Source organism: Mixophyes fleayi, chromosome 5 (assembly GCF_038048845.1).
Source record: "Mixophyes fleayi isolate aMixFle1 chromosome 5, aMixFle1.hap1, whole genome shotgun sequence".
Lineage (NCBI taxonomy): Eukaryota > Metazoa > Chordata > Amphibia > Anura > Limnodynastidae > Mixophyes > Mixophyes fleayi.
This window is the reverse complement of record NC_134406.1, coordinates 239,475,971-239,500,845: the sequence shown is the minus strand read 5'-3', so window position 1 is coordinate 239,500,845 and position 24,875 is coordinate 239,475,971. Positions and strand designations below refer to the sequence as shown.

Genomic DNA, 24,875 nt, shown 5'->3' with positions numbered 1-24,875 from the left:
GACATTGTATGATATTGTGGTAAGAACATGTAAAATCATCCTGTACCTTAGTGACTGAATAGCCCTACCTCTTTATCACCACAAAATACATTCTGCATGAAGCCATCAGATTCAGTTGACTGAACCAACATCCTATTAAAAATACATAAACTGTACTCATCAAGTAAATATACAGCTGTAATGCTATAGTGGTAATGGGAAGTAGACCACACGATTCAGTAGACTCATCTTCTTGAATGAGTGGTTTTTAATGTGCAGAGAAGTAGTTTAGGCCTCTAGAAAGAAACGTGTGACATGAGACATTATCAGAGTACAAAGGAAATATCCAGCAGTGGGGGCAGATGGGAGAAGAGCAGATTCCTTGTGTAAACAGCAATAATGGGCCAGACGCCTGAGATGTCATATGTTATTTTCATCATCTCATGATTTCAATTAGTAGGGGCTTATGATCAATTATATTTGTAGGTCACACAGCGCAGGGGCTGAAGTCTCTCTCTGTGTGTGCTGAATAATAGACCAAGTCGACAAGAAGAGACTGCAGTAACCACATCTAGGGGAGTGTAGTCAGTCTGGAATAAAGGGGAATTACCTGCAGGCTCTCTGCTCAAAATAGAGCTATATGGATCAATAAGATGAGAAAGCTCTCTTATCATAGAGTATCATTGATATGAGGCTGAAGGGGCACATGGTCATGTTTTATTACCAAAATGCCACCAGTTCAAATATGGAGATGTACTGGTTAATGGGGATCACACGGAACGTTCTACAAGCTGTAGGTCATCTCGTTGATTATAATATAAATTGAATTTTAATTAAAAGTCTGACCTATTCCATCTGGCAGCGTGTCATTGAACTGACCTTAGTAGATCGTAAATAATTACCAATCGGTTAACTACACTTTTAGTAGCAGCTTAGATCTGTTTGGCCACATTTTTAGTATAATAAAGGTATTGTAACTGTTCACATAACTTTGTATATATTTTATTATCACGCAATGCTATAATATAGAGTGAAAACATTGTTTGTCACGTCTAGCATAAGATAATGTAAATTACTTTATTTAAACATTTTTTTTAAATGGTCATTTTAAAGGGGGGTGACCAGAGTTCAGTATTTCATGTCTTTGTTACCTAAGTGTATAAAGCTGCGATAACTCCTCCAATCAATCGGCTGTTGATTGGAGGAGAGTCTGACTGCTGGTTGGAGTAGGGCCCATGGCTGATCTTGAAACATACTGGTAGGTGTTAGGAATCCTTCCAGCCAGTACTTCAAAACCCGGAGTCTGCTCTGAAGTCAGGTGTTCACTGAAGCCCCTAGTGGTGGGGACAGACTTGGCCGCAGACAACAGAGGGTCGTGAGATGAGCACTGACTGGGGAGAACCCAGCAATGGAGTGTAGAATCAAACAGCAGAGGGAAATCCAGGCAAGGGTCGAGGGCCGGCAGCAGACAACGAAACCAAAAACAAGCCGAGGTCAGAGGTCACAGGCAATACAACAGGGTCCAGAAACAAGCCAAGAGTCATACACGGGAGATCAGGTCTAGCGAAAACAATCAAGGAGCAGAAACAGGAATAGGGAGCCTAGCTACACTGGGAGCTATAACTGGCAGTGAGGCTCTGTCCTCACTGCCTTAAGTAGTGAGAGGAACCAATAGGAGCAGAGTGCCAGCGAGACTCCTCCTCATACATAAATCAGAGTGTGTAACACATATTATAGTAAGTGGTATTCCACTTATCAAAGAACCTTTAAACTGCAACTGAAGGAGATTGCCATCTCCCAATATTAACATCTCAGTTTATAAAAAGAAACCCCACAGGAAAAAACACTGTTGTTCCTACTGCGCGCATGCGCCCGGCTGTAGAACAGCTGGCCGGGCACTGTGGCAGTCAGACAGCGCGTCCCGGTTGTTGCCCAGGCAACCGGGACGTGGGGGGCGGAAGTGACGTCCCGGTCGTCATGGAGACGGCCGGGACGTCCAAGGCACCAAAAGTGAGTCGCGGCGGCCCGTCGGAAGCCGCGACTCCTAGTAGGTTAATTGGCTGCTATCAAAAATTTACCCTAGTCTCTCTCTGTCTGTGTGTGTATGTTAGGGAATTTAGACTGTAAGCTCCAATGGGGCAGGGACTGATGTGAGTGAGTTCTCTGTACAGCGCTGCGGAACCAGTGGCGCTATATAAATAAATGATGATGACCAATGCTGATTGCTTCCTGCCCTGACCTCTGTCTGGACTGTGACCACTACTGATTGTCTCCTGCCCTAACCTCTGTCTGGACTGTGACCCCTACTGATTGCCTCCTGCCCTGACCTCTGTCTGGACTGTGACCACCACAGATAGTCTCCTGCCCACTGTTTATTGCTGCCTGCCCTTACCTTCGCGTGGTTGTTAAAACAGCACACCTCTGAAAACGTGAGGGGCTAGATTTACTAAGTTGCGGGTTTGAAAAAGTGGGCATGTTGCCTATAGCAACCAATCAGATTCTATTTTTCATTTATTTAGTACTTTCTACAGAATGACAGCTAGAATCTGATTGGTTGCTATAGGCAACATCCCCACTTTTTCAAACCCGCAGCTTAGTAAATCTAGCCCAAGGTGTGTGTTTTTTAACACAAGTAGAATCTTGGAAATAAACATTTTCCTTGGTATATTTCTTCAGGCTCCTATTAATGTTTTATAGTTCTGCAGGGTTTGCAAAGTGTCATGTGACTATCATGGCAAACAGTCACACAGCACATAAAATAGTGAGCAGAGAGACTTTGGGACACCCCTATGAGCTCAATTTGTTCTGTGCACTGTGCACGAATCAACCCTTCCTTTTCCTCCCGCATATACATCACTTGAGAGTCTATGTATGTGACTAGCAGCCTTACTCCTGAGATATTTTGAAAAGAAGATGATCATTTGTAGCAGGACAGCTAAGACAAATGATCAGTTGCAGGCTTAAAGGGTACCTAACTTGCTATTTAAAGACAAACGTATGTGAGACTGCTGCTTTAACCTCCACTTCTACCATCAGGTGTGATCTTAGCCTCTGCAATATCTGAGGTGTTCCTGCTACCTCCTGTTTACACCTCTCTCGGTGCCAACAATACCCTATGGATAAATGTCTAAAACTGCATGCATAGGGCGGAGGGATAACTGAGTACAATAAGTGGGTTTCGCTCTATGGGAAACAGGGGCTGTTACAGGTAAAAGTGTGGTTATCCTTGTTTTAGAGGTACTGGTGTTTGGTGTCACAGTAGTGCCAAAAACTACCTGAAACATACTGTGGATTTTCCTAACCTTCCCTCCTCCTGGGTTATTGGGGTAATGAACAACATTGGGATGCTTGGATTTGACACCCTAGTGGTCCCATTGTTAAAGACAGGGTCCGTAAGACGCCCCCCTGTGCATTATACCCAAAAAATTAAAAGAGACACAATTTTTAATTAAACTTTATTTGAAAAAGACTCAAAACTTTATATATCTTATTTTACAAACAAACAAACCCCTAAACAATCCTTATTAAAATAACCCTTCACACACTAGCACCGACCAATGCTAAAAGATTACTTTTGCAACTCTACTCTTAGAATGTTTTTCTATACCATAAATATAGGTGTAATTGATAAAGCTTATGCTTTAATACACTGCAGAAAAACAGGTTCACCGCTCCCCCACAAAGAGCGATGTTATAGTTTATCTTCTATAGACACTTTGGAGGTGATCTAGAGTGGAATGTGAAAATCCCCCATTTGTGTACAGGGGCGGACCTAGAAAATAATTTTACTGGGGGCGATTTAGGGGGGGGGGGTGATTTATTCCCTGCCCCCTTTTTGACAGCTAAGGATGCCTACAGCTGCACACTATGTGCAGGTCCGTTTGGAAGAGACAGGCAGGGAGAGTGTGCTGCCAGGCCGCTCTGATTGTTTCAGAGCAGCCGGGCATCCTCATCTCTCGGGCTAGAGGAAGGGGAAGATTTCAGTAGGTACTAGTGTAACTTTCAATAAATTGCAGCGTAAAAATAAAGCTGCTTACATGTGTAGCTGCTGGCTGCTTCTCCGCTATGTTAGTGTTATGCTGGGAGCGTGGCGCTTAGCTATGATGTCACAGGCAAGCGCCACATTTCCAATCCCAGGAGGAGAGGATGCGGCCCCCACCTCCAGCCTGCTAAAGTACGCAGCGGAGGTCCTGCTCCCGGAAAGATAAAGGTCTTTCAAAGTTAGTAACTCGTAATATATATTTACTCAATCAAAAAGTAACTTGTGTCTAAATAAAACAAACGGAGAGAATTGTACACAGTATATTAAGACATGAATAGACATTGATTACAAATGAACATGCTTTTAGACTAGAAGAACGTTCCATTAGGAAATCAGAAAGAGGTTGTAAAATGTAAAATGTGCTGCTAAGGATATAGATAATAGATTAAAATGTGTTAATGTTGTATTATTTGCATGATCATGTACCAAAAGACGGGATCACTTAGTCTATGTACAGTATAGTATTATTGATCCATACAGAAATCTACATTGGAGTCAATGAGAAGAGTTTGAACTTAATGGACCTCTTTCAATCTTGACAACAGTGTAATTTTAATTAATAATTCCTGTATACATTATACTCCAGTATGTGTGGAACATATCATGTAATATAGTCTGATCTAGTTAAGAAAGGGAGAGGTGAATCTGGCCTTAGGCAGCCATAAAGTCAGATAATGTATCTATGTTCTTGCTAAACCTGTCTATAAGAAAAAAGGCAGAAACACGTATTTATCTCCCTCCGTTCTACCTGCTGTTCTTTTTCTTGTTTGATTCATAATACAACAGCTGGGAAATATCCTCTGGAGAAGTCTCAAACTTCTGGGCTTGAGAATGAAGTTTGGACTCAGCACTTACTGTAGAGGAACGTAAAGTGGCGCTAAAAAAAATTCTGGAAGTGGGCTCACATGAGCAGGACCAAACCAGCTGCGGGCGGGACCAACACAAAAGTAGATGGTATTAATTCAGTTGTCCATAACCACATCGGTCATCAGTTGCAGGCGGGGATAATGCAACACACAGTGGTAGACGGAGTCGCAACAACAAAAGGCGGAGCCTGCCATAGTAAACAGACACAAGAAAGGCTATGATGTATTGTGCTCTACCCCAAGTATTTAAAGAACTGAAAATGGGGTGCAGGAGGATTGTGACTACATTTTGTAAACAAAAAGAACCTTCAAGTGTTCTCTGAAAACCAACCTCTTCAGGCAAGCTTATAATATTCCTCAACCATCCTCTTACCCTGCCTAGGTTAACTTATTACCACTCATTACACAGTTCACACAAGACTACAACATTGCTGTGTGACTGCCCACTACTAGGCACTCTTTTACTCTGGACCAATATGCAATGTGTGGAACTTTACCTCATGTCTCAGACTCCCATTGTCCTATAGATTATAAGCTTGTGAGCAGGGTCTTCTTACCTTTCTGTCTGTCTGTATTACCCAGTATTGTTTTATTGCTGTGTTTGTTCCCAATTGTAAAGCGCTATGGAATTTGCTGGCGCTATCTAAATAAATGTTGATGATGATTTGATCCTCTGCACTCATGAGGGAATGTCACTATGCCTTCCCCTGACACCAGCAGACCGCACAGGCAGGACAAGCAAGCCTCCTACGTATAAGACAGTCATTCACTTCAGAGATCCCTCTCACCTTCCCATAGTTCCCCATTAAGCACCAGGCCCTGTCACTTATATCACACATCACTCATGTCACCTGTTGGCGTGCTAATCCGATATGGGTCACAACTGGCGTGGTAAAAGAACTCCCATTCTATAGATACATTATAAACTTCTAAGGCCCAGTTATACAGCATACAACTAAACCGAATGTTTAAAGGGAATTAGGTGAATCTTACTGATCGCCCACTGACAGAGGAAGGTTCTTCCACCCAATAAATTGTAGGCCACTTACAGAAATGTCCCAGTTAATACAACTAGTTTGTAACCTCATGTGATACTGTATTAATAACTCACCGTGGCACAGGGTCTAATAGGGAATACTATTACATTGAATGCACCTTGAGTAGGAACTTAGTCGCTGTAAGCAGCATTTATACTCCTATCACTAATGTGTAAGCCAGACTTACACAACATGTGACTCCTCAGATTTTCTACAATCACAAGTCCCGAGTATGACAACCACTTCAGAGCCACAGGTTGCCTACAGTACATATTGAACCTGAGGTAATTTGCAAATTTTCTTGGTTGGTGATCTCTCCTTTTGCTATAGCACGTTGGCTAGGCTTTACTAGTAATCAAACTTGCCTACTCTCCTGGAATTTCCTTGAGGCTCCTGAAATTCGGGGAGTTCTCCCGGACGACTATGCATCCTCCTGGATATGATGGAGGCAGGGCTTAAATATGCCATTTTGCATCATTAAGCCCCACCCCCAGCTATGAAATGCCGTGAATTTTGGCATTTTGCTAGCAGGGATGGGGCTACGATGACGCCCCCTTCTACCCCCTGTCACCTGAGGAGTGGGCAAACCTGGACCATACCTAGAGACAGGTACTTGGTGGAGTTTTAAAGGTCCCGCGATTTAAAGGTATACTGGTAGGTTACTTGGAGTCAAACTAAATTGCTTCTCATGTGTGCAAATATGTGGTAGGTAAATTATATTGTAATCTACACCGGGACTGATGTGCATGAATTAAATGCTGGTGTTGTACAGCTGTGTGGAACATTTTCGTGCTATATATAATAAAGGGTTATAATAAGCGCTCTACAGAAGAGGAACTGTGAGTTTCCAATTTATAGGATAATCTATACATTTCCTATTGGGTTTACTTGAAAAACCTCCTTAAAACTGACCAGGTAGAGAAACTAAGAAAGACGCCAGTGCTGGAATATTGCAAGGTTGGCAGCACTATCAGGTGTGAGAGTACCACTGTTCTGCAGTAGAATCACATCATAAACATGTAACATGGTCTCATAACAAGAATAAAAACCTTCAATTCTACCAAATAACGAGGATGAAATACAATTTTGGATCTTATAAGACACAGGAAGATGGCACAGTAGGCTGCCTTGCAGATCTGCTCCACAGGGAAACTCTGGTGCCAATGACTAACTGATATTAGCTCAGTAATCTCTTAGGTGGCACAGAGTGATCAGGTCAGGTCACTTATCCATAGGTGCGTAAAACCTTTCATTAGGTGTGCACCCTGGGAAACGGAGCGAGGGATACTCACACCCTTGTGGCTGATAGCTGCCAGAAGGGTTTCTCTAGCAACGTCTAGGGGGGAGGGTGCATAAAAGTGCCCCTAGTTGATATTACACCAAACAGTAGTGCCCTAATTTATATTATGCCAAACAATAGTGCCCCACGTTCACATTACGCCAAACAATAGTGCCCCACGTTCATATTACGCCAAACAATTGAGCCCCCAGTTCATATTACACCAAACAATAGTGCCCCATGTTCATTTTACGCCAAGCAATAGTGCCCCCAGTTCATTATATGCCAAACAGTAGTGCCCCCTGTTTATATTACGCCAAACAGTAGTGCCCCCAGTTCATATTATGCCAAACAGTAGTGCCCCCATTTCATATTACGCCAAACAGTAGTGCCCCCAGTTCATATTACGCCAAGAGATGTCTGGCTTTAGCTGGCCACACACAGGTAGATCCAGGTGCTCAGTCTGAGCACACACAGAGGACCACACACACAGAGCTCCTCTGTCATCTGGATTTTGGGACATACCACAGAATGACACAATCTATTTAGATAATTCTAGAGTGTACCGATCGTTCTGGGGTCACACTCATGGTGAAATCAGGCAAGTTTGTCAATTCACCAAAATTCCTGCCTGTGTGGCCAGCAAGATTCTGTGACAAAATTCTGCTTCAAATACAATTATGGACACAAACTACATTTGCCAAGGTTACCTTGATCTGGATAGGAACGTCAATCTCCACCAGCAGTTTGCAATATAATGTTCACTTACTCCCACATAAGGAAGGAAGCCGTCCTGTTTAATTCTTTAAAACAAGAGTGTTGCAAATTGCAAGGACATTGTAGTTATTTCACTACACAGTACTGAATAAACTAATTTTACAGGAATCATCATTGAAGAGACACTGGCAGGAAAGTGGAGGTGAACATGCTCAAAACACATTAAGAATGGGCAAACACTATACATCATCATCATCATCAGTTATTTATATAGCGCCACTAATTCCGCAGTGCTGTACAGAGAACTCATTCACATCAGTACCTGCTCCATTGGAGCTTACAGTCTAAATTCCCTAATAGACACACACTCACAGGGCCGTCTCTTCCATTGGGCACGATGGGCAGGTGCCCGGGGGCCCTGCAGGCAAGAGGGGCCCGTCCGAATCCTAAAATATTTTTTTTAAAATACCTACCTTGCGGTCACATCAGCGGTGATCCGGCTCCCTCCCTGGTCCCCTCTTCCGTGCTGTGCTCGCAGTGAGTGCTGGGTGTGATGTCACGCCCAGCATACACTGCAACCACAGCACGGAAGAGGGCAGAAGAGACTCAGAGGCGCGGAAAAAAGAAGAGGATCGGACTTAAGGTAAGTTAAGGGGGCCCCTATATATATATATATATATATATATATATATATATATATATATATATATGTAAAACAAGAAGGGATTATATATATAATCACAATTTTTTTTACATACATATATATTTTTTTACACACACACTATTTATATATATATATATATATATATATATATATAATTTTTTCTTTTTTTTTTAGGGGCCCGGTACACTGCATTGCCCGGGAGCCCATAAAGTTGTTAAGGTGGCCCTGCACACTCACTGACAGACAGACACACTAGGGTCAATTTTGATAGCAGCCAATTAATCTACTAATATGTTTTTGGAATGTGGGAGGAAACCGGAGCACCTGGAGGAAACCCACACAACCACAGGGAGAACATACAAACTCCACACTGATAAGGCCATGGTCGGGAATCAAACTCATGATCCCAGTGCTGTGACACAGAGGTGCTAACCACTAGGCCACTGTGCTGCCCCAAAATTCCTCCCGATACGCTGTCCTTAACGATTTTACCAGTGACTGAAAGCAAAATTTCCCGATCAGCAGCCGATTGATGTGTACACACTATACACGTTTTACATGATTTATCTTCAGATCTGTGCTCTTCATCTGTCATAACCATCGGCTGAAAAGATTGTGACTCTGCACACTCCATAGAGATCTATGGACACTGCTGGTCCTGAGTGCATACACACTGCAGAATCGGCACAACATCATTCCATCGTTGAACAAGATTTTTAGTTCACTTTAAAAATCAAATGAAAAGACACAATGTGCTTTGGAACACACTCATACACATTAATACGATTACAGGCCAAACGGTCATTTATCGTGTGATCGGCCCGTTAATCGACTGAGAAACCTGTATTGTGTGCCCAGCCTAGCAGATCATAGGGCTAAAAAATATTAAAGTAATTCTATCGTTTTCAAATAAGCATTGCCCAAGCGATTGTATTGTGTTTCCAAGGCACAAAGTAATTTATTTTAGCAGATGCAATAATTTAACAATTTGATACATGATTATAATACAGTACAGCCAATACCAAAAGATAAATACATACCGCGCTCGCATGCGCTCGCTCTGGCACCATCGGACAGTATTTCACTCCAGAATACTGTGGTCAGAGTAGACTGAGGCTAGTGCCAGTTTGAGCTGATTATATACACTCAGTGTTACAGTGATAACAATGCAGATGGTGTGGCTTGCTTCTTATTGGTTCAGTTTTAGGGAAGGTCTAGTGTGCTGCAGGTCATAGGCTAGTTCACACTAAAGAATCCAAAGGTGGGAGTTATCTCTCCAGGGGATGTGCTCCTTTCTTCTCGCCATGACTCCAGTTCCAACTAGTCCATTAGCATTTTATAGTCAGCATCATATTAAAGATTTATTCCCTAACATCAATAACTTGAGTATGCAATGTGCTATCTCTTCGCCGAATGAACCGGACAGCTGCTGATGAATAGGGGTTTAATATGATACTAGACATGACACCTTTCCTATAACCTGAACCTTAAATAACTCTGAAGTGTACATATAAGTGTATGCATCCGTCCCTTTCTCTCACAGGACGCCGCCAAAATTATCATCCACGCACTCATCATCTCCCGCCTCGATTATTGTAACCTCCTCACTGGCCTCCCCCACTCCCGTCTCTCCCCCCTCTGCTCTATACTCAATGTGGCCGCTAGACTCATCTTCCTCTCACGCCGCTCCTCCTCAGCCTCCCTACTCTGCCTCTCCTTACACTGGCTTCCCTTCCCCTATAGAATCCTCTTCAAGCTCCTCACCACCACTTACAAGGCTCTCTCCCACTCTACCGCCGCCTACATCTCTAACCTCCTCTCCATTCACACTCCTGCCCGCTCCCTGCGCTCAGCCAATGATCACCCCCTCTCCTCCACTCTCATCACCTCTTCCCACTCCAGAATCCAGGACTTTTCCCGGCCAGCCCCGCTTCACTGGAATGACCTCCCTCGTTCCATCCGTCTCTCTCCTACTCTGTGCTTCTTCAAACGTGCACTGAAAACTCACCTCTTCCGTAAAGCCTACCAACCATCCACTTAACCACCTCTCCTCCTCCACTCGCTCTCCCGTCTCTTCCTGCTCCCCTTGTGCCTGTTCTGTCTAACCTCCCTTAGGATGTAAGCTCACACGAGCAGGGCCGTCTTCCCTCCTGTCTCCTCACCTGTTCTTCTTCTCCATGCTTATTGTATCAGCCTGTGTGGAGCTTTTGAAGTATTGGTATTTTTGTTTATTGTTCTGTACTGTATAGTCCACTGTTTGTACTGTGTACCTCGCTACGGATACCTTGTGGCGCCTAACAAATAAAAGATAATAATAATAATATAATCATAATATATAAACTAATAATAAACTAAATACTATCTGCTCATAAATCACTGTGAAATGGAACCAATATAAATATGAAATATATAAATAACTAAATGTTAGAGTGCGAGTGTGTGCGTGCGTATTTTACCATGCGATTGCGTTATGCCACGTGTAGCGTGGCGTACTGAGTGCAATCGCACGATAAAACATATTAACCAATATACTTTCGTTCATCCAATTATACGACTTCGACAAAAATTATTGCAATTATCAGATAGATCTGTCCAATTCGGCAGCTCACTTCTGTGGCAAAATTAAACATATATCTGGCTGCTCAAGAAGCTGGATCTCCCCATGTCTGGGCTCCTTAAGTGAGGGAGAATTGTTACAGGGGAGACACAGTGGCCTAGTGGTTAGCACTTCTGCCTCACAGTACTGAGGTCATGAGTTCAATTCCCAACCATGGCCTTATCTGTGTGGAGTTTGTATGTTCTGCGTGGGTTTCCTCCAGGTGCTCCAGTTTCCCCTCACACTCCAAATAACATACTAGTAGGTTAATTGGCTGCTATCAAAATTGACCCTAGTCTCTCCCTCTCTGTCTGTCTCCCTCTCTGTCTGTGAGTGTGTGTCTATATTAGGGAATTTAGACTGAAAGCTACAATGGGGCAGGGACTGATGTGAGTGAGTTCTCTGTACAGCGCTGCGGAATTAGTGGGGTCATATAAATAAATGATGATGATGATGTTACACCCATGACATAAATGCATTTGGGTCATGAGTCAGGGAAATGGAGATGGTCCTTGTCAGTGGATATTGATTTACTTCCCTTTGTGGCATTACATATTGTTATTATTATCTTATTGCTTATAGCATAGTGATTTAGTTTTTTTTTTTATTTCAATAGCTTTGTCTGTAATTATCAGAAAGCAGAAGGTGGAAAAGGTGAATAAGTTTCGCAGAAATTTTTTAATATTTGTGCACATTTGATTTATACTAAATGTCGCCAGTAACTTCTAGTACTTACCGCTTACAAACTCCTTGTTTTGTAGAAGGAAATCAATTATTTACACCAACCGAACCAATATACTCTATTTTATACTGTTATTAAACACAAGCAACATACACAGCTGCTTCATCCATAACTCTTCTGTCTGTCACTAACAAGTTTAACATCTCCAGTGACAGTAAACGCTGTTGACTCTTTAACACGTACACGACTAGAAAATGGCCAAAAAACCATTAAAACTAAATTGCGCTTTATTGCATTTTAGTGGTGCATTTTAACACACTTTCATGCACCTTTCATGTGTTGTGCTTTTACTAATTTAATCAATCATACTTATAGCACGTGCTAATGAATGAGAAAATAGGTTGTACCACATTGTAACATTTAAAAACGCAGGTATAAAATGTCAGAACGCAGCGGCAGGGAAGGAAACCACACTGCAATGTGGACTTATATTAATATTACGCCGCTATGATGCACATTGTGAAATTAGCTGAATAATGTAAAACGAAGGGTTGTGCAAAAAAGTGCATTTGTAGATGATCTAGAAAAGGCCAAGGCAACTATGACTATTCTGCAGGACTCTTATTCATCAATTTATCTTGGCAAAAAATACATTTGTTCTATGGTGCAAACAATTTATACTATCCAGAAGCCAACTTCCTCCACACCCCCTCAATTAGTCAGAGAATAATATATAAGCACAGACAATGCAGCCTACTTGCCTAACTTATGTACCTCCCCCAGGCAGGGGGCACAACAAGTCGTTTTGTGGCATCGCTGCCATACTCCCACTGCACAACATGATTTGTATTATTACACAGCGGGAGAGGGGCTGCAATGACGCATTTCGCATTGAGTTGTATCAACGAGACCGTGCCCACTTCAGAATAAAGTGAAGTGGGATCCGGGAGGGTGACCTACTCTGCCTAAAATTCAGGAGTCTTTTAGACATCCCGAGAGAGTAGGCAAGTATATATATATATATATGTATATATATATATAAAGATATTTATAGATATATACAGTGAGATTCCATATTTATCCATAGGATGCACATGTTTCTACTCTACATTGGCAGCATCTGGAACTCATAGCAAGAGCTGGAACCTATTGGCTGCTAACCGCTGGTTTCCCTGCTATACCACCACCAGTCCAGGCTGGCAAATCCTAGTTCTGATAATAGTAAAACTGGGGGGTCCCAAACTTTTTGTCCCACTGATTTTGCTAGTACCAGCACTAGGGTTGGTGAAGCGATTTGGGGAGGGGGCATGAAGTTCTCTGTTACATTTATTGACCTTTTTTTTTTATTACATGTATTGTCGTTTTAATTTTTTAAAATCTATTTATGAAGCCACAAACCTAAATTGCTTTTTAAGTAAAATATTACTTAAAGAAAAGCCTAGCAAAGGAGATATCGGAGACATCTCCTGCATTAAGCAAATTACTTCATTGCCCGCAGTACCCATTATAATCAATGGGGAAAGCGGTCTGGCAATTTTATTTTCAAAACTTATGGGGAGAGCATTGCGGAAGAGGGTATTGTGGTAGCCGTGGTAGTCGCTGTTAAATGGGCAATCTCCTATAACAGCACTAATAATACTGTCGCAATCACCAGTGACGTCATTCGTGGGCGCTGGACACTCGGTGTAATTTCTTGCAGGTCAGCTTTTCCAACAGTCGGCCCGCTGAGTATGTCTTGAATGCGAGGTCCGTGATGACGCTGTAGGGGTAAGTAGTGTCGTCTTTTTCACAATCGTAATTTAGTACCCAACCCTGTGGTAGTACTTGTGCCACTGCGGTACGTGTCCTGTTATTATCTCAGGATAACAGAACAATTAAAAATTCATAAATGTTTTTTGTTTTTGTTTTTTCCCCCTCATTTTTAAAATAAATGTGATTTATTTTTAAGCTGGAACTGAGTCTTAACGCTCCCGGTCAGTATCCCCGGGCAGGGGAGGGCTGGCAAATGTTATCCCAGGGGGCAAGACTCAACTCAGCAGATTATTAGCAACAATTTAAACGAAAGAAAAATGCAGGTGGCCCAGTGACGCAGCCCAAGGTAGCCCACTATGGACAGGCCCGGGGGGCAGAGGCCCCCCTGCCACCCAGGCCAGCCTGCCCCTGTCACCGGGGTAGGTAAGTATTGCTCAATTGCCTCAGCATTATTTTTGGTTACACTGTGAGTTTTTATTGCCTCGATAAAAAAACAAATATTATTTCAATATTATACCTATTTGTACCAGAAATCACTAAAGCTCACTGTGCTGCTTAATCTGAATAGGAACAGGATGATTTTGGCAGGCAGTGAATGCGGATCTCTATAACCCACCCAAAAGTGAGATGATAATGAAAGTATGAGGGACAGGGAGACTAGTAATAGGTATCCCTAGTATCATTTGGTAAAATACAGCAATCTATACTAGGGCATTGTATTACAGAGCTACACAGGACAACACAGGGCAGCTAAGAATGACAATCGCATCTGGCAGATATTACAGCATCACTCTATGGTCAGACTGCGTGTGGAATAAAAATGCTGCATGGTTGCAGTCAATTAAAATGCATGTTTCATAGCTGCAGTTTCTATTATGCAAGCAAGCAGCATACAGCTGAACTAACTGCAATGTCACCTTGTTTCCTGTGTATTAATCAAATGACTGCTATTTAATGGCTGATCTGGGAGCCCAAATTGTGCAGCTGTTGTAGTGTCACATGAAACTAAAATGTACAGAAAAATAAACAGCTTACTCCAATAATTCATAATAAAGTATACTCAGGTAAAAAGCAACAATATATTAATTTCTAAAATGAAACACATTACCTTTTAAACACATTATGTATTGTACACTACTTGCCTTTATATTTAATCTGTTTCCAATTGTATGAAACTTTATTTTGCTATTTTGCAAACAAGGTAACCTCTAATTCCATTAACTGTGACAAATAATATCAATATTACAATAATCAAATTATTTCTTTGACATGGTATCTGCAATATATTGTAAGTACAGATTTATTTCTCCACCTCAGTAGAGATGCCAGGCACATATAGGAGAGGTCATGCCTGGAACAAGTGGGTGTGAGAGATGTGCTGGGCAATTAGTGGGACTCCTCCTCAGTGTGAATATTCATTACGTGGGAACTAAGCTGTGCTCCTCCCTCCCCGGCCAGTGAGGTGGGAGGGGGAGGTAAGTGTCTGCATGCTGCAGATATACAGGCTGTGGAGGGGATAGCCTGAGCTGAGCAGTGATGACAAGGGGCAGGTGCTGTGTTAGACACATGTGCTGTACGTTATGTTAGTGCAGCTCACGGGGGTCTGCAGAGGCGGCAGCTGCTGTGTGTGCTGAAGGGGGGATCACACTGCAATCCCTAATCTGCTGCCGGTGGCTTGTGCCCGGATGATGTGAATCCTTTCCGGCTCTGGACCAGGAGACTGAAGTGCAGTGGTGACTGGAGAGTGCATTGGCTGGTGAGATCCTAATACTATATATGGGTATATATATTTGTTGTAGGGCAATGCTACACACAGAGAGGACTCTGCAGACTTTTGCTCTCTAGGAATGCTAAAACAAACATAATTTGCTAGGTGGTGTCAGTGTTGTCACTGAACCTCTTCCCTCTATGACATCTAACTCTATAGAAATAAAAAAGGCTTGTGTTACATACAGTATGTGGTGCTAGATGTGTTCTTTAAGAGCAGGTTAACCAATAACATGTCTGGGCTCCTTGTAGAATAGCATATTATTGGCTTAATACTTATCCCATCTCTTGGGTGTGCTGGTCATCTGTTACCATATATACAGAGCAGCATATATTTATATAGAAAATGCATGGATGTGACTTCGTCAATATCAGTATACTAGTGTAAGGCTGATGTAAAGCATTGCAATGGTTGATAGTCTCTATACTGTACCTGGTTCTGTACAAATCTAATCAATTATATTGTTTCTTGTAGGTGTTTTTGGCTCTTTAACTATATAAATAGATACAATTTTGCATAACTAAGGTTTTCATTGTATGGATATGATGACAGTATATAATGACACTCAGTTTTGCCATGATCTAGTTTCATGTGTATTTATATATAAATGATATATTTTGCTCTTGTGCAAGATGAGAATCCTATTAAAATGTACAGTATACATTTGCTTGTTTTAGCTGAAAACAAGCATGCACAGGTGCTATTCCCCTATAGATACCAATTCTAACATTTGTAATATGATATATGTCAATAAACCACTCTTTGTAAATAAGTTAAAATGTCCTGAATAATCGAGATTACATCATTATATCACTAGGGACCTGGGTTTCATCTTTCTCAATCTGCCTATTGACCACAATCTGTGATGTGAGAGCATTGGTGTCCAAGCCAGGTATTGTAGCTTAGAAGTCCTGTTCTCTAGAAGGATGTATGCAGAAAGTATTAAATCTTAAAGGGGAACTCTGCAAAATTCTACTATAATCCCCCGCCACCCGTGAGTCCTCTCCCTGCGATTACGCTGTTTATTAATTCTCACAGCCTGAATATATTATAAATTTATATCCATGTAAAACTATTGGTACGTGGGCTGTTATTGACACACAGGCTTTAAATATTTGATTGTAGTTTTAAGCGGAATTCCACCTTTATACAACCTGTTTTACCTGTACCTTTTATATAGGCTCTTGCAATGTTTACTAAATACATTGCTTTATTTTTCTTATTTCCTTCTCTGGCTTTTCTGCCAGCAGAGATGACATACTGTGTACATTTGAAAGGTTCTCTGTGTACATAGGTATGCCATGCAGAGCGCTCTGAAGAGCTATGTAGTGTCACAGGGCAATGAAAAAAGCATCTTTCCCTGCTCATCAGAAAGCACAGCATGAATACATATAGATGGCAAAAGTTGCTAGATGAACATGCAAGCCAATAAATTAAAGTTACATGAAGGTAGTCAACATATTTTTATTGGTTTCAATATTCTGTTTTTAATTTTAAATGACATGGTTTGTTTTTTTGTACTGGTTAATCTGCTAAAATGTTTAGATCATGGTACATTATTAATTTACTTATTCTGATATAAAGGTCCCTTTTCTAAGTAGTATTTGTTAGGTAAGGGCTGGTGTTGCTTACTGCGTGCATGAGAATGAATTGCTGAAACATGATCGGTTTAAATGTTGTACTCTTTACACCCTGTAATTTTACATCTGTTTTGCTCTGCAAAATATATTTACAAGTTTGGAATAATGGATCTACTGAATTTCAAAAGCTGGTCTGAAGCTAATAATAGCCGCACATTGTTCCCGATTGGAAACCGTGATGTATCATTTACATGGTTCAGTTTCATGAAGTATGGTATAAAACAGTGCATAAGAAAATGTAATATAATTTGTGTCTTCTCGCACCGATGACATCAAGGGGTATATTTACTAAACTGAGGGTTTGAGAAAGTCGAGATGTTACCTATAGCAACCAATCAGATTCCAGCTGTCATTTTGTAGAATGCACTAAATAAATGACAGCTAGAATCTTATTGGTTGCTATAGGCCGTATCTCCACTTTTTCAAACCCACAGTTTAGTAAATCTAGCCCCAAGTGCAGTTTTCAATAACCTTTTGACTGCAGATTGAGTTATTGGAGCTGTGTTTTGCTATTGATTAATAGGTGAGCTGAAAATGGTTCAGGCTTAAATGCTAGTGTGTCTTAACCATCATTTTTAAATTTCCATTTTCTTCTTATGAACCGTAACTGATTAAATCCATTTAACCAAGTACAGTTAATTGTACCTCAGCAATGTCCTTAAAACTGTGTGATATTTCTGTAGGTGTACTAAAGCTAATTTGCCATCCTGTCATGCAATATTCACGCTAATTTCCACTGTTCCATGTGACAGGGTGGGTAAGTGAAGAAAATGGCTTTCTTTTTTTTCTTTTTTATAGAATACTTGTAGCCTAATGAAAAGAACTGTGGTAGTGATTAGTTTTTTTTCTAAACTAAGTGCATTTATTTAGTGTGTTGTAAGTATCAGAAAGGTTCTAAAAACATACTGGGGTTAAAAAAAATCCGGTTTGTGTTTTGTCGAGTAATAGTCCATAGTTATTTCAGGTTAATATGTACACACAATACCATAGCTGGGAACTATCTGAACTTTATTAGAAATATAATTTCATCCCATAGATTGTAAGCATGCGAGCAGGGCCTTCTCATCTCTTTGTCTGTTTTAGTTTATTATGTTTGTCCCCAATTGTAAAGTGCTACGGAATATGTTGGCACTATATAAATAAATGATGATGATGATCTTTTTTTTTTTTTTTCTTTTTTATTTGCAATAGGGTAGTGGCTATATTAAGTGATCACCAGACAATACTTACTTAAACAATAACAGTTATATTGAATATTTTGGTTTTGCAAGGTAAGAACAAAAACAGAAATCAAACAAGTGAACAGGAAAGGAGGGAGGGAAACCATTCAACGAGGGGAATGAATTACATGTTACCGTACAAGTACATCAGAGAGCATAAATGAGAGATGCATGGCCTGTACGAGAATTTAATGAAACCTTCATAGAGGAGAGGAGAAAAGTGGTAGGCCCAGTGGTGGAACTACCTTAGGTACTTCAGGTGGCGTGTATCGGTGCCCATGGAGAGAATGGGGCTTGCTGAATGGCACACGGTTGGGGGCACAGATCCCCCTCCTTGCACCGGGGCCCACAGCTCGCTAGTTTTGCCGATGGATGGGGCTAATTTCTCAGTGTAACGAATGCTCCAGTTGAGCCGTTTAATTAGGCAAGACAAAGCAGAAGATGAGAATGGGAAACTTATGGTTTCCATGTTATAACTTTTTTGGATTTTGGCCGTGATTACTGAAATAGGTGGAGGGTAAGGAGATTTCCAGCATTGGGCGATTGCGGCTCTAGTATCAATAAGGATATGTCCCCATACATAGCGGTTATGGCGTTGGAGCTGAGGGGGTTAATGATGTGAAAGGGTCATCTCTGGGAGGGGGAAAGAGGGGTTACAAAGATGGTTGGAATCTGCGGACAGCTCCAAAAAGTATGAAGCAGGATCAAAACAAAATTCAGAAACATTAGGCAAAAAATTCTGAATCTCCTCGGGTGTCAAATACAATCTTTGAATAAGTGTAACTAAAATTTCAGAGTCGTTAATGCATTTGGACATTTTAAAAACATTTTGAAAAATCTGGTCCCATTCCTTCTACGATAAGGACAGCTGGAAATCCGCTTCCCTCTGGAGTTGTATATTCGATGTAAGAGCTTCTACAGTGGTCGGGAGGGACTGGTACCAGGAGGATATACCACCTGCACACCTGAGAGGGGACAAAGGAAGACTAATAGAATTAGGGGGGTTCAGGGTGGGAAAGGAATAATCCTGAGTTTGGATCCAATGTCGGATCTGTAAGTATTAGTAAAAGTCTCATACATTGTTCGTGTAAATGGGAAAAATAAATCCGTGTGGTGTCCTTAGTCAGAGGTGATGAAGCTTAATGACACCCTGCTCGTGCCAACAAAACAGTTGTAAGTTTGGGATCAATTTAGATTAACAAATAATCGATAGATTGGAGGATGGGAGAGTAAAGTCAGAGATTAATTGTAGCTTTTTGTCCCAGGTTGAAAGAGAGTTACGTATGCTTGGTAATGTAGTGGATGCTAAGTCTATTTTTCGCATCAACCCATAATGGAGTTATCCAGGAGCTGGCCAGTTCTTAATCTGGTCTAAGGGGCATAGGAATGTATTGGATGCTCTGTGGCATCATGCTTGTGCATGGCTGGCAGTAGAGGAGGAATATACTCCCTGGTCCAGTGCTTTGTGGTCTGAGGTTATATCCTTCCTCTGTGAAGTGCACTGAGGACGAGTGGCTCTTGCCCTCCGCAGTTATGGGGATATACCTGCAGACTCTCCCACTCACCCCTAGGTGATAAAATACAAGTACAAAAATGCATATAAACCACGTGTTATTTAGATGTGTTTACAAATGCATTTAAATCATATTTTTTAAACGTGCATCTGTGAAAAAACAAAGTTTTCTTGTTGAAACTAAACCCATGTGGAAAATAAATAAATATAAACGCTTTTTAAGAGATTCTAAGACTCGCCCTATAGGGTGGCTACCAGAAGAAACATTACGGGATCCTGGCCAGAACAATATGACATATCAACTAGTGATCTCTTGTATCCAGAATGTCATCTTAACTCTCTTATTTTTCTGGAAAAACTCCCCCAGATGCTGAACTCCCCTGTAACCAGGAGCTAATTGACGATACCATCGTTCACAACACCAAAGCACAAAAACTGGTGCACGAAAAGGAAGAATACAAACAAATGAGATAGAACTACGTAAACAAATCTGAGAGAAAGTGTTGGGAGTCCCCCTGATTTTACTACTGGCAGCAGTAGACTTTGCCAGCCTTGGCTGGAGGCCCTATAGCTGGTGAACCTCCAGTGTGGGAGTCAGCACAAAAATAATAATAAAAAAAAAAAAGCGGACTCCCTCTCCTAGGTGTACTGATGGCGCTAGGGCTCTTCCCCACACTCCTGGGTGGTGGGTTTGGGGTGGTTAATAATTTTATTATATATAAAAGCATTTTTTCAACACCTTGAACTCTTTCATGTTTCTCAAACCATTCCAGAACAATTTTTGCAATGTGGCAGGGTGCATTATCCTGCTGAAAGAGGCCACTGCTATCTGGGATTACCATTGCCATGAAGGGGTGTACTTGGTCTGCAACAATGTTTACGTAGGTAGTATGTGTAAAAGTCACATCCACATGAATACCAGGACCCATGGTTTTCCAGCAGCACATTGCCCAGAGTATCCCAGTGCCTCCACCAGCTTCCCTTCTTCCCATAGTGCATCCTGGTGCCATCTCTTTCCCATGTAAATGACGCACACACACCCAGCCTTTCACATGATGTAAAATAAATTTGTGATTCATCAGAAAAGGCCTCCTTCTTCCATTGGTCCAGTTCTGCCACTCACTTGCCCATTGTACGAGGTGGGCAGAAATGAGCATGGGCACTCTGTCCAGTCTGCGGCTATGCAGCCCCATATGCAGCACTGTATTGTCTGACACCTATCATAGCCAGCATTAACTTTTTCATCCATTTGTGCTACATTAGCTCTTCTGAGTGGTTGGCCATGCGGGCTGGCCTTCGCTCCCCATGCTCATCCATGACCCTGTTGCCGGTTCACTGGTTGTCCTCCCTTGTGCAACTCTTGGTAGGTACTAATCACCTCATACTGGGAACACCCCACAAGACCTTGTGGAAATCCTCTAACCCTGTTGTTAAGCCATCACAATTTGGCCCTTGTCAAAGTCACTCAGATCCTTACACTTGCCCAATTTTTTCCTGTTTCCATCGCATCTACTTCAAGAACTGACTCTTCACTTGTTGCCTAATATATCCCAGCCCTTGACAGGTGCCATTGTAATGAGTTGATGGATGTTCTTCACGTCACTTGTCAGTGGATTCAATGTTGTGTGTGATCGGTGTATATGGTCACAGAAATCACTGGTGACATCAAATATTTATATAATTTACAGTAGGTATTGCATTAACTCAAACATATTTGGTGAGTAGTGATGTTGCCTCATGTAACTGATGAATAATGCTATCAGCATGGCTATAGCTGACTATATAACATGTTCCTTATAGCAGATGATATAGAAATCGCTGTTATCCAGGATAAACCCTGTATATGGTATTACTCAGTGGGGCTCTGTGCTACTAAACACAGCCTCACTGTCTCAGATTTACATTATCCTTCCTGGACAGGTTGGTAGGCTGGATACTTCTGCCTGTGGACCAAGATTGCTGTTCACCTATGTAACAGAGGCACACTCTGGATTTGGGCAAAACCGAAACTGTTACAACTGAAACCCTGTTTAAGTAAACACAGACTGCATAGCCGAGAGCAACAGTAGTACCTGGCTGCACTTGTCCCGGGGTTCTGAACGCACCTGCCTGGATCAGAAGGGCACTGACGGTGGTCACAGATTCATCAGAGCAAACTGCCGGAGGATCCAAGATACAGCCTACAACACCCAGAATCCCCTGATTGCATTCTGTTGGCTGGATTTTGACACAACAATCAGCGCTTACCATCAGGCGGCCAGCCTTTCTCCAGGAACACAGTGGTTATCATCAGATGCATTACGGATTTAATACATAAACTGCAGTTCTTGGGAGGACGGATACCATCAAACAGAGTAATACTTTTTGTTCAGAATTGAGCCTACAATGGTATTTATGCTTTATTAACTATATTGATTAGAGTCAAGTCTACCTGAGAGCTGGAGAGACATTAGTGCATTTATCGTTGTGGAACACCATATATTAATTCTACGCGCTAAAGTACTGTTTTAAGTGTGTATGTAGATGTGGTTTGTTACATGTACCGTCACTGAGCGCTGCAGAAACTATTTGCAATTTTACTTGAGGTCCTGGGAGAGTCTCTCTGCGTGCAGCTTGTGGCAAGGTGTTTTTGTCATTACAGGATTAGAGCGCTTATCCCTATTATATGTTATAAACCCTGTATGTTTGTGTGTTTTGTTTTGTTTTTGTAGTGAATTCATTATCACGTTTTATTTTGGGGAAGCTTTTGTGAATTATCTATGTAATGTACTTATTTGCAGATGCTTTTTGTGTATAAATACAACCCAAAATCCATTCTATGCACAATAATCTATCAATTTAATTTAATCAGTCCTCTACTTTTGCTTCAGACCTCTGCTCTGTTAATGGCAGAAATATTGATGAGTGTCAATAGGCCACAGCTGGTGAAATTACAGATTGAAATCAATATGTTTTGTCATTGTAGGGTTCTCTAGGGCTGCTCACAGATCTAGCTGTGCTGTACGATTGCTCTATACCAGGCCTGGCTAACCTGTGGCACTCCAGGTGTTGTGAAACTACAAACCCCTGCATGCTTTGCCAATATATAGCAGCTTATTGCTGGAAGGGTATGCTGGGACTTGTAGTTTCACAACACCTGGAGTGCCACAGGTTTGCCAAGCCTGCGTCTATACACTGTGTAAATACTGCTACAACTGGTAGGATTAGCAGCACTTTCTTCTCTCTTCTATTAAGTTATAATATATGGTTTCTACATATGTATAGTTAACGTTTCTATTACTGCCTTAAAATGTACCTGTTGGCTATGCATCATGGAAGCAGCCATTTTGTATGTTCTTGAAACTGGATCCTATCATTTTATTAGGAAAAATTGTCATCACTTGTCTCCTGCCTCAGTAATGTCCCGATGAATTGATGGGATACAGCCTCTGAATATTGGTTCAGCCCACAAAATAGCGATATGCCAGGAGTTAAGCCCATACCTTCTATCACTGTTCCCCTCTTGTTCTTTATATTCATGTTACATTTCATCACATGTAAAGATCACTGTTTTAAAAGTATCGCACTCCTGCAAAATGTTACGCTGCATTGGGTGGGGTACGTTATAAGGACACTGACTAATCCGATAAAATTTACCTCATGATGAGTCCGAAGGGCTCCTTTCCGACGAGGATCGATGACGGCTGCTGTGGAAAGCGACTGCAACCAATCACGAGGAATGAAGAATCCGGCGAGGCTTCATGACGTCCCTTACATCCGCGACGCTGTTATCGCTGCTGTTAAGGGGGTAATGTAAGTATGCGGGGATGGAGAATATACAATGCTTTCTAAAGTAGATTGTCCATGGCCGCATACTTGCATTACCCCCTTAAGAGCAGCGATATGCTGACTACCACAGGCTTCATTACGTTCTGCGATTAACAGGAATAGATGGGCAATAAATAATCAACCTCAGTCATTTAAAGTGCACCCTACTTGTTTTAGAAAATGTATTTATGACAGGAATGCTGTTTGTGTCTCACTGAGGCTATTGTTTTATACGCCCTACAAGCAATATCTGTCTATCTCATTGATTTAGACAGCTCCATAACCTGTAGACAACCGATGCATATTAAATAAAACAGACTGTCATTAGCAGTAGAAACACTATATGGGGGTGATTCATTTGTCTGCGGAGTGCCTCCGGAACGTTTGCAGGAGGAACTCCCTGGCGATGTAACACTGCAGATTTCTTTTCGTACCCCATTGAGATGTGGGATGAAATCTGCAATGTTGGGGTGCCGTAGTACGCGGAAATGTGCGCAGCTGCGATGTTCGGAAGCACATTGAATACCAACTGAAGTGTGAATGATTAGTACAGGGATCTTTTATTCAGAAACCTGTTCTTAAAAGTTCAGCAAAATGATAAATGAGCGATAAGTACAATTATTGCTGCTATTTGACTATTTTGTCATGCATACAGACCCCTTATCACAGTGGTTTGTGTATTATTATTATTATTATTATTATTATTATTATTATTATTATTTTTTTTTTTTTTTTGTATACAGTTACGAGGAGCTCTGCTAAGCTGTTTAATAAAGAGAATGTCGGGCAGTGTAGAAACATAGGGTTAATGAACATCAATGGAGACGGCTTTACTATAATAATATGAGCATTCAGGTCCTACACACTATGCTGTCACTTGTATCCCAAGTTGATGGATGGCGGTCAGTAAACACATACGTTTGCATGTTGCATTGCTAAGCTTCAAGAATACAGATAAGGTGAATAAGGTCAAAGAGTCCTTTAAAGATCCTGCCTGGTGACTACTCTCCAATAAGGATCTCTAGTACACAAGCTGTCATTTCTGACAACACCTTTCTATACATGGCAGCGCTTTTAAGTCCTTTCTTTTCCCACTGGGCATTTAAAACATGACACAGGTCAGGGCTCAGACACAAGCTCACAGACAGACTGTTTCACCCAGTTTAGGACTCAGTGTGTTTTTAATAGTGACAGCTCTGGTATTGGAAGTTATTATTTGCACATAGTCACTAGGGAGGTTCATTAAAAGTCTCTCTAAACTTTTAGTTTCTTTCTCTGAGAGGAAATAACATCTATAATTATATAACTTGGCT

At 41.5% G+C, this 24,875-nt stretch overlaps 1 protein-coding gene across 3 annotated transcripts in view; it reads left to right on the top strand.

The window, feature by feature from the left end:
• The first annotated feature begins 15,079 nt into the window (after positions 1-15,079).
• Positions 15,080-24,875, top strand: part of PAG1 (phosphoprotein membrane anchor with glycosphingolipid microdomains 1) — a 194,793-nt gene continuing 184,997 nt past the window's right edge. For all 3 annotated transcript variants that reach the window (XM_075213707.1, XM_075213705.1, XM_075213701.1), the window contains exon 1: positions 15,080-15,370. The gene's annotated coding sequence lies outside the window, so the exon portion shown is untranslated. The remainder of the gene's footprint in view (positions 15,371-24,875) is intronic.